Raw genomic sequence first — 13,962 nt, 5'->3', positions numbered from 1 at the left:
GAATTACGGAAAAATTTGGATAAGTACTGTTTTCACTTTGCTAAAGATTTTCTACTATTTGAAAATAATATGTATTCTTGTTTTTATACTATTCATTTGGTTCTTTATAGATTATTTTAATAGATAACTTATTTAACACTATATTATTTAGAAGTTATAGTTTAGAACTTCGATTGGAATAGTGTTGATATACTTTCGATTATTTTTGATTAATATTATTTGATTAATTATTAATCTTTATAGTTTATAATATCGTTAAAGTTTTTTTTTAAATCAAAACTTTGTATATATATATAAAGTTTAACCTTTTATTCTTAATAATTTTTTCTTTCCTAATTTTTTCATTCATAATTTTTTCCATTCATAATTTTTTCATTCATATTTTTTATTATTACGTTTGTAGAAATAAATAATCTTGTATTTTTCTATTATTCAATTGATCTTTAATCATAATTAAATAAACGTCTTTAGCTTTAAATAGTATAGCTTTAACTATTACACCGGTTAAATATGTACTAATTTTATCTTCATTATTATTTTAAACTTAAACTTCGTTCAACTTGTATTTAAAACAATGATAATTTAAAACAATGATAATTTAGGTAAGATGTTTTTTGTATATAATATACATGTTATTATTATGGATGAAGGGATGATTATTGAATGGTTATTATTTTGATATTATGATATTTTTTAAATAATTTTTCTATCTTTATATAATAAGTATTTCATATTAATTCATTTGGTACTTATTGTTGGTTGAGATATATATCTAATTATTGTTCTACTTACGATCTGACGAGTAGCTATATTTTTGAATAGAACTTATTTTCGATAATTTCAATTGATTTTAATTGATTTTAATTGATTTTAATCGATTTAAATTTCTTTTCTATTTGAAAATTGGTTATGAAACACGTGTAATCTTTTTATTATATTTATCTTATGATATTTACTTTACTTTATATTATACTCATTTATTGTGCTTTTAATTATTAATTTTTCTATATGTGATAGTGGATTTTCAACGATGAGTTCTTGAAAATTGGTTATTTTCCCTAAAACTATATATATATATATATATATATATACAGGGTGCGGTGAATATATTGTAGTCTAAATTACGCAAAATAAAATAAAAAAATAAAAAACACTGACATTTCATTTTAACAGATGTATATACCAAAATTACATAAAAATATCTTGAAATGCTAAAGAGTAAATTTATTCACTAAAATCGCCATTGGCTTCAACCATGGCCTCCTTGTTTAAATTGGTGAATGCTACCATAATCTTTGCTACCATAATCCTTGCCTTCGGTTCATCTGAGGCGTTACAAGGAGTTTTGTTGGTCTCTCGCTTAACTGTGCCCCACATCATAATAATCAAGGGGGTTGCAAGTCAGGGGAGTTAGGTGGGTAGATGTTAGTGGTGATGTGGTCGCAGAAATTGTCTGACAGACATGACTGAGTTCTCCTGTTTGTGTGGTATGGTGCAGAGTCCTGTTGTCAGACGCAGGGTCTTCCAGCAGCCATCCTCTTGACCCAGGGCACTTGATGTAGGCCTCCGTGTTTAGTGTGAGGCCGTCTGGGAAGATGAATAGAGGCATAACTTCGCTAGCACTAGTGATCACTCCAAACGTCATGATATTGATTGGATATTTGATTTTTATCACATTCGGTACATGTTTTGGGGACACGTCAAGCCAACGGTTGTTCTGTGTTTTTACCATCAGTTCGTATTAGAGCTTCCGGCGCGAATGTAAAGCAGTACATATCGTTTCCAAATTTCTGGCAGAGTGAATTGCGTCATGGCGCTGTTTTTCTCATCGACAGTGCCCAACTGACCCTACAACTGACCTTGTGTAATCGACAAAATCAAAAACAAACAAATCGGCATGCGCGAAAAAAAAAATGGCGCTAAATTTCCAAACCGGTACCAAGTTGACCGGCATTACATGTTCTGACCCCCAGTAGAGGTAAGACATTATTGATCACTGAAATTTTTTCCTGTCATGTCTAGTAGATTTGTAACTATTTGGTGACAGAAGAATTTTTGACTTCTATTTTTTAGCGATGTAGATACTCATGTAGTGCCCTTTGTGTATATATGTACATATCTTATATTGTATGCATATATATCTTATTAATTTGCCTGTACAGTTGATAATTCGCTTGCCACTCGTGACGGTATTTTAATAATAACATCCCTATATTTATTTATATATAAATTCATATATATATATATATATATATATATATATATATATATATATATATATATATATATATATATATATATATATATATATAGATTTATATATAAATATATATATATAGATTTGTATATATATATATATATATATATATATATATATATATATATATATATATATATATATATATATATATATATATATATATATATGTATATTTTTTGAAGATAAGCAACAAAAATTCAATAGGTTATAGCAGTACGTACGTTTCGTACAAGCTCCATTTATTCATGTAGTGAGAACACCACAGAATGTATAATGAAAATGTACTCCTCAGCTGCATAATGGAATTTCATTTTAGAAAGTCATTTTGAAGATGTTTGCAAAAAACAAGAGTAAGAGAAGAAAACATACCATCTCGACTATGCTGCTGTTTCACAGACTAGTGAATCAAACAAGAATTTAAAATCTAATTGGAGGGATAGTAGTAATTTCAAATTTAGAGGAAGGTAGGTTAAGTAGTGATGGACAGCAGGTTAGGGGTAAATCAAGCATGAGGGAAAGAAAAGAAAAAAAAGGAAATGGAAGGGCAATACCCTAAGGAGTGGTAAGAATTTGGAAAAAATTTAAGGTAAGGGAATTAAGGTCAAGGTATTAAAGAAATATATCTATTCTACAGTATAAATAGAATAATACAATGAAACACTAAATTACTAAGTTTAAAACTATAGGGAACAATAATAATTAGAACAAGATAAACATATCCAGTTAAAATAAGATATAAATTAATGTGGGGTAGTATTATTTATGAGTAAAACTATAATATTAATGGCCAAAATCCAAACAGAAAGAAAGTGGGGGAAGAAGGAAGAGGGAAAAAGGGAGAGGAATAAAGTTAGAAAAACAGGACTAAATTAAGAGAATTAAAGCTAAGGTTTTCGAAAAAGTGATACATAGAAGAGACTCAGAATAACCTAGAGAAAATGTAGGACTACTATCAGTGGGTTGGGAAAGGTTAAAATGTATTCTAAGTATATATTAAAAGTTATAACTCAAATAAAATAGTTATTAGTCAGGGAAATGAGAGAAACTAAATAAAAAAATTTAGCAAGATTTACTTTTAAAAAAATATTTACTTTTTAAAATATTTAAAGGTGCGGGAGTAACAATGCACACATAGGACCCTAAGGTCAGATCTATTGTTAATTAGACTAGGATTATCCTTAAGTTAAAAAATTTCGTAAATTTCCATAGAGCACAGTCCACAGCCATATCTACTATTTCTATAAGGTTGTGCTCTCCTGACGATTTCCCATTTAAGATTAAAATCGATACCATTTTCCTTCAATTCCCAAATTTTATTAGATAATAATGATGTGCTATTGGCTTTATGTTTAAGTCTAAATGAAGAAAAATGGTTATATAATCGTTGTTTAAAGTTGATTGTGCAACCAACATAAATGTAATTATTAGTTGGAGTAGTTACTGTACATTTATAGACTACATTACAGGTTAAACAACGGCCAGACACCGGACAGTGGGCTTTAATTCTACAATTGCAATTAAGGGGCTTATTAGCTATATATATATATATATATATATATATATATAGACGATAAGAAAATGGAGGAAAAACAACAATGAGAAGTGTGTCTTCGGTGCTAAAAAGCCATTATATAATCAGTTAAGCAAGGTGAGAGTAAGGGTAAGAGTGAGTTTACAGCTATAAACTCACACTTATTCCTACCTTGCTTAACTAATTAAATAATGGCTTTTTAGCACTGAAGACACATTTCTCGTTGTTTTTCCTTTATTTTCTTATCGTCTATATATATACATTAAACTACAATTTACCTTTTTAATTACCTGCCACCGTATACCTTATACCAAGGACCATACTTACTGCGGTAATTACCTGGAGTGCCTTTGGATACATCTATCCCTTAGAGGGTTTAAACACCTTTAACTTATACCTTATATAACATACGCACACACACACACATATATATAAATTCATTTCGTGTTTTTCTTGCTTGTTCATGTTTAAATTGACTATATAAATTTATATGTATATATATATATAAATCTATATATATATATATATATATATATATATATATATATATATATATATATGCATATAAATTTATATATATATATATACATAAATTTATATATATACATATAAAAATTTATATATATATATATAAATTTAAATATATATATATAAATTTATATATATATATCAATAAATTTATATATATATATATATATATATATATATATATATATATATATATATATATATATATATATATAAATTTGTATATATATATATATAAATAAATTTATATATATATCTAAAAATTTATATATATATATATATATATATATATATAAATTTATATATATATATACATAAATTTATATATATATATAAAAATTTATATATATATATATATACACATAAATTTATATATATATATAAACATTTATATATATATATATATATATATATATATATATATATATATATATATATATATATATATATATATATATATATATATATATATATATATATATAAATTTATATATATATATACATAAATTTATATATATATATATAAAAATTTATACACACATATATATATATATATATAAATTTATATATATATACTAGGTGGACGGCTAATGTGCTAGAAGAAGATCACATTCTTGTAGGGCATTAGCCGTCCACCTTGTGGTGTCCTTTATGTATACATATACAATAATTCTTAAAATTATATATATGCATATATATATATATATATAAACTTTTACCAACTAATGTTTAATGTTTGCCACATCTCCTCAGTGCGCTGTATGCTCTTGTTCTACCCCTAACTAATTTGCGTTTAACCACTCCAAGTAGTTATGTGTATATATACTTGACTGTATGTATCTATTCATATGTGTGTAGGTGTATATATATATATATATATATATATATATATATATATATATATATATATATATATATATATATATATATATATATATATATATATATAAGCAATGTTAATTCTCTAAATGAAGTATTAACAGTAACTGCACGATAAAGTGTAGTATATTGCCACTTAAGTGTGGCTGACCCCTAGGGGTGGATGTTACTGTTGCTTTTAGCCCCAGGAGGACATCTCCTCCAGCTGGCTTATCGACACACGACTGTGTCCTGTTTGCCAAGGGAGTTATCCCTCTCACCTCGACCAGCAGCACGAACGTATCCGGATTTCAGGGTTATTTCCCTTCGTCGGCGTTCGACAGCTGATGACCTTGTTTTCACCTTTTCAATATCAGTGAAGAATTTCACTGGAAAAGAACATATAAGGTTTGCCAGGTTTTTGTCCCTCTCACCAAGGTCATCAGCTGTCGAACGCCGACGAAGGGAAATAACCCTGAAATCCGGATACGTTCGTGCTGCTGGTCGAGGTGAGAGGGATAACTCCCTTGGCAAACAGGACACAGTCGTGTGTCGATAAGCCAGCTGGAGGAGATGTCCTCCTGGGGCTAAAAGCAACAGTAACATCCACCCCTAGGGGTCAGCCACACTTAAGTGGCAATATACTACACTTTATATATATATATATATATATATATATATATATATATATATATATATATATATACATATATAGGTACCTGTGCTTGTAAGTTTGTGCGTAGGTGTGTATATATGGTGGTTATATATGCATATATGTGTATATATGTGTGTATGTATATATATATATTTGTATATATTTTTTTGTATATATATATGTATATGAGAGGCTATACAAGAAGGCATGGGTTTTTGTGTGTATACGCACACATGTAGGTGTGGATGTGCAAGTATACGTATGTGTACTTGTGTGGAGATATAGGTGTGTGTGTAAGCCTGTATGGATATGCATGTGTATAGTTATGTATACACATGTGTATATTGGTGTGAATGTATATCCGGAGAGGGGTACAGGTATATCTGTGGGTTTGTAGGTGTATGTATGTATATTTGTTTCAGCGTGAGTATAGAGAGGTATAGATATGGATACCCCACTACCCTAGTCTACCACTGATATGTTACTCCATACTCCTGTTAGCAATAACCTACATAAACCTAACTTATACACTTAATCTAAGAACCCTTCACATAAGAACCTTGCAGAAAACACACGTGTGACTAGTTTTTCGTACTTACCAGCACTAAGTAATTAAATGCACCCAAGCACTAACAATCTAGCATAGTACCCCAACTATAGCAGATATAACCCCCAACTATAAATATAAATATAAACCCTTATGAACCATCGGATAATATATTATAGCTAAACAACCTGATACATCGAAACCTATAGATGCTTACACCCCCTACTTGATACCTGTATCTAAACACAAACACCCGCAATTGTATCTAGAACTGATATAACGCCCTCCCTACGACCAAAGTAGAGCAGTATTATACAATTAAATATATTAAATTAATTAAAATTCACTGGTTATCCCATTTAACTATACGCAAATAACACCGTTAGACGCCTCCAACGTATACATATCCATGTCAGCTCTTTTAGTTAACACCCATTAAAAAAAAAACACATAATTAACACATTGCCACACCTTGAATATTTAATATTTAATATTCTATATCTTACTAGTATACGTTTTAGCACTGAATAACTACAGGTAAGCACAACACGTAGATATTCAACGGCCATGTAAACAATTAACACTTGTCCATTCTGGTCCATTTTTGTCCCTGTTTATGAATTCTTCTTTTTGTCTTTTGACAGCCTAAAGATTCCCAATCCAGCTCATATCTTACTATAGTCAATTCAAACATGAACAAGCAAGAAAAAACACGAAAAAACACGAAAAAACACAACAACGCGAGGACGTGGAATAAATACAGTGTTATTGGATGCTCAGGAAAGGAAAGAAAAGAAAGGATTTCACGTTTCGAGCGGAGCTCTTCATCAGAAATGTAGGAAAAGTCCAAAGAAGGGAAGACAGAGAAAGGAAATCGCCAACGATGCACACGCGGTCACATTCGCTGTTTAAACATACACCATAGATATATTATAAAGAAAAACACTACCCACCCGTATTAATCACTCGTATTAGTCACTCTTTCGATAGATAGATCTATGTTTTATATGTTTATATTCTTTTCTTATTTTGTTCTATATGATTCTTTTCCCATAGTTTTAGTTGCTTTAGTTATCTTGTTTTACTTGTTTCTTTTTTTGTTTTATTAGTTTTATTTTGTTCGTTTACATCAACGAACCAGAAACACGTCATTGTTTTCAAATAAGAGCTGACCAACTGGGTTGTAGGAATGACCATGAGCCCACCCCCACTACACATAGGGGTTTCGAGATTTGTTGATCGGCAAAAAAGTAACGAACACTAACATGGAAAACGATCTTTTTTTCGACAACGGAAGAAACAAATAGAGAAACGAGACAGGACACATCGAGAACAATCCCTTCATCAGTTGTCCCCTGTTTTATCTACTCTGCGTTTCGAAGGTAGGGACTTTGTTAAAACACTCTGTCCTGAAAAGCAAATTAAATAAAATTAGAGATATATGCAGAGGGTTAAAGTAGTAACAAAATAGGACTGTAATGACAAAACAGTAAAAACAAACGGTGAGGGCTGTTAAGCTATAACGAAGTGAAGTAGTGGTTGCTGGAGGAAGGAGCTATGACAAGAGACAGGCAAAAGTAGGTCTTATCTCTTGTGAACAAGAAGAAAAAAGAACGTTAGCCGGTGGTCACGTGTGAGCAACAAGAGAGTCAAGGAGAAAGAGTGAGGGAGACAGAAGGAGAGAAAGTCAATGGTGAAGGAGAGAAGAAAAACAGAAAGAAAGAGGAATAGCGATAGAGGGAGAATAGAGAGTGTAGAGTGCGGGTCTGAATTATTAGGATAAAACTTACTTGGAAATGGATGCGTGGCGTTCGATCATGTAATAATATAAATAATATATATATATATATATATATATATATATATATACTCACACATATGCATATATACATACATATATGTACATACCTACATATGTATATATATATATATATATATATATATATATATATATATATATATATATATATATAAACATGCATATGTGTGCAGGACGTAAAAAAAAGACGTGAACAAAATGAAAAACGAGAAATAAATAAACAAAAACATGGAAAACGTACTTTTTTCATGTATATATATATATATATATATATATATATATATATATATATATACATATATATATATATATATATATATATATATATATATATATACATATATATATATATATGTATATGTATATGTATGTATATGTATATATATATATAAGTATATATATATGTAAATGTATATATATGCATGTATATATATATGTATGTATATATATGTATATATATATGTATATATATGTAGATATATGTATATATAGGTATATATATATATATATATGTATATATATATATGCATATATATGTACATATATGTGTATATATATGAATATGTATATATATATATGTGTATATATATGTGTGTATGTATATATATGTGTATATATATATGTGTATATACGTACGTATGTATATATGTGTATATGTATGTATGTATATATGTATATATATAAATCCATATACTCATATATATATAAATTCATATATACATTTATGTCTGTATATATATACATATATGTATATATATATATATATATATATATATATATATATATATATATATATATATATATATATATATACATATATATGAATGTTGTGTGTATGTGTGTTTGTATTCATACATACGGTAGAACCTTATCCTTTGCTGGTGTCATCCGCGATGGTTAGTGTAAATTAAACAAAGAACGTACAAAACACTGTCCCAGCATTTCCCCAAAGTCAGCCAGGTGTTTTCAAATTTTAATTAACCCTAATTAAATTTATCTTAAATAATTAACGTACAATAATGTTATTACATATCATCATCCTCCTTAATGACTTTTGGGACATTCTGCATATCACCTTGCTGCTGTTAGATTTCTGTCACTCTGCTGGTGCACCACAGATGCATTGTAGCTGTTTTCACTGCATTAGCTGTTTCATATCTAAAGCGCTCACACATTGCTGCTATGTTCTGCATTACTATTGCATTTTACAACAATATTTCTGATGCAATACTGCTGCTGTATATATTAAATTGCTGCCGAATATTTTGTTGTACTTTTTGTTGCATCACTTGCTGCAGCGCCCTGGCGATGAAAAAGGCAAGATTCTACAAATGAATTTTATTAATTTATGGACAGAGAAAAAAGCGTATCTACAACAACAACTACAACAACTACAACAACAATAATAATAATAATAATCATAATAATAATAATTTATTTCTTTATTGCCCACAGGAGACTAAACATAGAGGGGACAAACAAGGACAGACAAAGGGATTAAGTTGATTACATCGACCCCAGTGCGTAACTGGTACTTAATTTATCGACCCAGTAAGGATGAAAGGCAAAGTCGACCTCGGCGGAATTTGAACTCAGAACGTAAAGCCAGACGAAATACTGCTAAGCATTTTGCCCAGCGTGCTAACGTTTCTGCCAGCTCACCCTAATGATGATGATGATGATGATGATGATGATGATGATGATGATGATGATGATGATGATAATAATTAAAAACAGAAGAAGCTGAATTGATTCTTCGCAAGGCCAAGCTCAGTGCTCTCATTGATCGCTAGTAGTAGTAGTAGTAGTAGTAAACACATTTGACCTCTGCTGACAGGAATACGAAGCCCCATTGTTGATCTCCTTCTCACCATCTGCCGAACCTATTTACAGACCTGTAGAATTGGGTCTATTCACCAAGCTGCTTCTCTTCCTCTTACTATATCCTCCAACCCTCACATATTTATAATAATCTCAAGTACAAGACAAAAGTCGAAACTAAGCAAGTAGTAGGAACAAAGATGGTACCTGAAGACGATTACAACACCAGTGATTGTAGGAGCACTTGGAATGATCAAAAAAGGAACTGAAAGTTATTTAAGAATGATCCCTGGATTAACATCCATGCAAGAGGTACAAAAGATTGCATTAACTGTTACGTTACACGTATTGAGAAGAGTATTGTCGCTGTGAATTTTCTTTCCTTTTTTGCCTTTTTTCTTTGTTTACTTTTATATTTTTCATTTTTACTCTGTCTTTCTTCTCCGTTTTTATCACATGACTTTGTAAATGAAAAACCTGGTGTGATTATTTTAATGGCCTACAAATGTATACAGTGCGTTTCTCTGCCCTGGGTGGCAGGAAAGCACTCGACAAGAAAAGGAAACAGAATTGAAAGAAGTTGATAATGAAAGTGATAATAATAATAATAATGATAATAATAACAACAATAATAATAATAATAATGATGATGATGATGATAATAATAATAATAATAATTAACAGAACCCATAACAAAACCAAGTAAAAGAACGGTGGACTGATAATCATAAATACTATAAATAATTGATTTAGGAGTTACTCACTCACACACACACACACACACACACACACGCGCGCGCGCGCACACACACACACACACGCACACACGCGCGCACACACACACACACACACACACACACTACTATGCAGCACCTCTCCAAAAATATACAAGAATAAACTCGTACTGTAAATACCCAGCAAAATGAACAAAACCCGCAACATTTGCCATAGAAGGCCGACACCCGACAGAAGAACACAACCTGCGCTACACAAACAGCACACAAGATAAAAACTAATACAACCGAAGACTCAAACAAAGCCCCATAACAAAGCATACTGATACAATACAGTATCCCCCACCCCGCCCAAAAAAATGAAACACATCCCACCCCACCGGCACAAAGGTGCAACAAATGATGCAATAGAAAGTTGCTGGAAACTTTCAGATGTCGAGAAATAATACGACGATGACGACGGTGACGAACGTTGCCTTAGCTCAGTTTATGAGAGACGGGAGTTTCCGAAAATCTCTGGTTGTAACAGCGAAAATGAAGCTGGACCTTTAAGAGAAGGCCTCTCGCTCGGCAGTGGATCAGTAAAGAGGCAAATGGACCACAGCAGACATCCTAATACGGCATCAGCAAATAACAGAGCAAGGACGAGGAAGTGGGTCAGCGAAGAAAACAGGTTAGTGTTACAGTGCTACTTAGAAAGTGAACCTAAGAGAAGGGGCTATAGAAAACAGATGTTACCACTTTGGGTAGAGAAGGGTATGTTTAAAGTGACTGAGCAGAGATTAGTTGATCAAGCTGATGCTATTAGGAGAAGAAAGTGGATGACAGAATTGGAAGTAGAAGAGATCACAAGAAAAGAAAGAAAAGAAAGACCAGGCAGTGAGAAAGACAAACAACAGCAGAAGAGATATAACTGAAACCAAAGAAAAACCCAAAGGAAAAAATAATAATAGCACTACCAATAAGGAAGAGACTTCAACGACTTAAGGGATTTAAGTGAGGAAGATCAGAAGATTTTAGATGAGTTGCAGGAAGTAATGAGTAAGGAAAAGATCGCCAGAATTTAAAGATACCAAAAGAAGGAAGCTGCTAGAAATGACTAGGAAAGTAGATTCTGTTAACAGTAGGATAGATATTAAAAATATAGGAGACACTAACTGATTGATCCATGCAGGAGGGGTAGCAGTCACTAGAAGATTAGATATCTCACAGGGAAAGATTGAAAAAGAGCAAATGGGGAAAAAGAGACTATAAAATGAAGTGAAGACTTTAAGACAAAATGTGAGTGGAATAGAAGCCTGGAAAACAAACAAGTTAGTACACAAGAGATACAAATCTTGCCTCGAGAAAAGATACTTAGTCAAAGAGAAAGGATTTGGGACAATAATAGAAGAGTTGAAACAGCGTATCATAGCAGTAACAGGCAAGCTCTCCAGATATCAGAAAAGAATAGATCGGGAAGACACTCGGCAAGAAATGGAAACAAAACTGAAAGAAGGAAAATAATAATAATAATAATAATAATAATAATAATAATAATAATAATAATAATAATAATAATAATAATAATATGTCATGTCACTTTTAGTGCTTTTGGTAACGCATAATCCGATACAACCTGTTTCATGGTCGGGCTGTGGGCGACCCAACGAAGTACTTGTTGGACACCATGTAAGACGGAAAACAAAGCCTGTTAAAGGATCATCGGTCATCCAAATAGAGTCAACGGCCATCTAACAATATAAGTCTTTATGTACTTCGAGAATATACTGGAGATAGCAGCGCAGGATAACCAGCTTCAATGAAGCCAGACAAGTCTCTCGGAAATTTTGGATGGCAATCTGTACTGCTGAACCTCAATAGCGAAGGAGATTAAAATGGACAAAAAAGAACAACAAATTGTTGTTTGAATGTTATAGTAGGAATGAGCCAGAAAAAAGAGGCTGCAGGAAAAGGTTACTAGAACTCAGGAAAAAATATATCTATATGATGAGTTAAAGAAGGTGAGAGAACAAAGATTGGTTGATCAGATTAGACAAAGTAAAATCAGAAAGTGGTTTGAGAAGATGGAGCAAGCGAAGATTACAATCGAAGCGCGAAAGGAAGTGGTCCAGAAGAAATAGATGTAGAACAGGAGAATGTATAGAACTTGGACATGCAGGGAAGGAATCTATCATATATAGAGGACATTAGTGTACCTCTAACTAGAGAGTCGCCAGAAGAAATTAGCCCAGAAGTAGCTTCTCTTTGGAAGTAAAGTTCCACGAGGAAAGGAAAAGGTTGCCATCAATGAAATCATATGATAGAGTAAAGCTAAGATTAGAACTCACGAAAACGAATTTCTTGATGCATGCCACTGTTTATATCTTCACAGAAAAGATAGGAATTTTGAGAGAAAAAAAGTGCAGAAAAACAAAGAACCATTCTGAAAAAGGAGAGTAAGAGAAAGCAGGATTTAAGTAAGATTTGAGAGTAAGGAGAGGTAATATGAGGCTCAATGAAAGAACATAATTATTGCACGAATAAGAAACACAACCTGGTGGATAAGGGCTCTCTATTTATGTCGGATATGTTAAATCAAAAGATCCAAGTGAGTAGAGTTAAGTTCAAAATGTACAAGAAAAGATGTCTACAGTTTATACAAAATTAACTGTAGACAGTTGCTGTTCTACGAGACTCTGGATAGAGAAGATAAGGAAGAAGCTGAGTTACTTGATCCCAAAGAAGTGACTTCGTTTTGGAGGAAGATTTGGCCAGAGAATGTCAAACACAACAACAGGGCACCCTGGCTCCACGAAGTGGAAGAAGAATTCAAAGGCATGGAGATACTGTAGGACATTATCATCACATTGGATGGTATTCAAGCCGGAGCTGGCACGATGAGAAAATGGAAGGTAACTGGTCCGACCTAGTTCAGGATGTTTTATTCAAGTTTTTGACGAATTTACATTCTTAACTACAAAAACTCCCACAAGGCTGAATACACCAAGGAATCGTACCAGAATGGATGGTCAAAAAGAAGAACTGTGTTGATTCAGAAGAATCCATCCAAGGGTGCTGTGGCAATAACTGTCATCCGATTGCTTGTTTCCTTATGATGTAGAAGCTTGTAACTGGGATAACAAGAAAGGAATTGTACCTCCATCTTGAAAGAAATGAACTGCTAGCGGATGAAAAGAAAGGGTGCAAGAAGGGATCACAAGGAACAA

The 13,962-nt window shown here is 31.7% G+C and overlaps 1 long non-coding RNA gene across 1 annotated transcript; it reads left to right on the top strand.

The window, feature by feature from the left end:
* The first annotated feature begins 207 nt into the window (after window positions 1-207).
* On the top strand, window positions 208-7,341 carry LOC149131516 (uncharacterized). The gene is made up of 2 exons (XR_016237776.1): window positions 208-1,978; window positions 7,024-7,341. It is a non-coding gene; the product is annotated as an uncharacterized LOC149131516 (long non-coding RNA).
* The last annotated feature ends 6,621 nt before the right edge of the window (window positions 7,342-13,962 follow it).

This window comes from Octopus bimaculoides, chromosome 21 (genome assembly GCF_046866305.1).
Source record: "Octopus bimaculoides isolate indiv1 chromosome 21, ASM4686630v1, whole genome shotgun sequence".
NCBI lineage: Eukaryota > Metazoa > Mollusca > Cephalopoda > Octopoda > Octopodidae > Octopus > Octopus bimaculoides.
This window is presented reverse-complemented; position numbering and strand designations above follow the sequence as displayed.